Source organism: Rhincodon typus, chromosome 2 (genome assembly GCF_021869965.1).
Source record: "Rhincodon typus isolate 14 chromosome 2, sRhiTyp1.1, whole genome shotgun sequence".
Classification (NCBI taxonomy): domain Eukaryota; kingdom Metazoa; phylum Chordata; class Chondrichthyes; order Orectolobiformes; family Rhincodontidae; genus Rhincodon; species Rhincodon typus.
The window spans coordinates 8,032,150-8,032,392 of NC_063333.1; positions in this window are offsets into that span (position 1 = coordinate 8,032,150).

The following is a 243-nucleotide window of genomic DNA, read 5'->3' on the forward strand; positions in this document are numbered from 1 at the left end:
CAGGCCGGTAGGTCTCTATGTCATTCCGGGAGAGAGCTACACCAGGCTGGTAGGTCTCTATGTCACACCGGGAGAGAGCTACACCAGGCCGGTAGGTCACCATGTCACACCGGGAGAGAGCTACACCAGGCCAGTAGGTCTCTATGTCACACCGGGAGAGAGCTACACCAGGCCGGTAGGTCACCATGTCACACCAGGAGAGAGCTACACCAGGCCGGTAGGTCTCTATGTCATTCCGGGAGA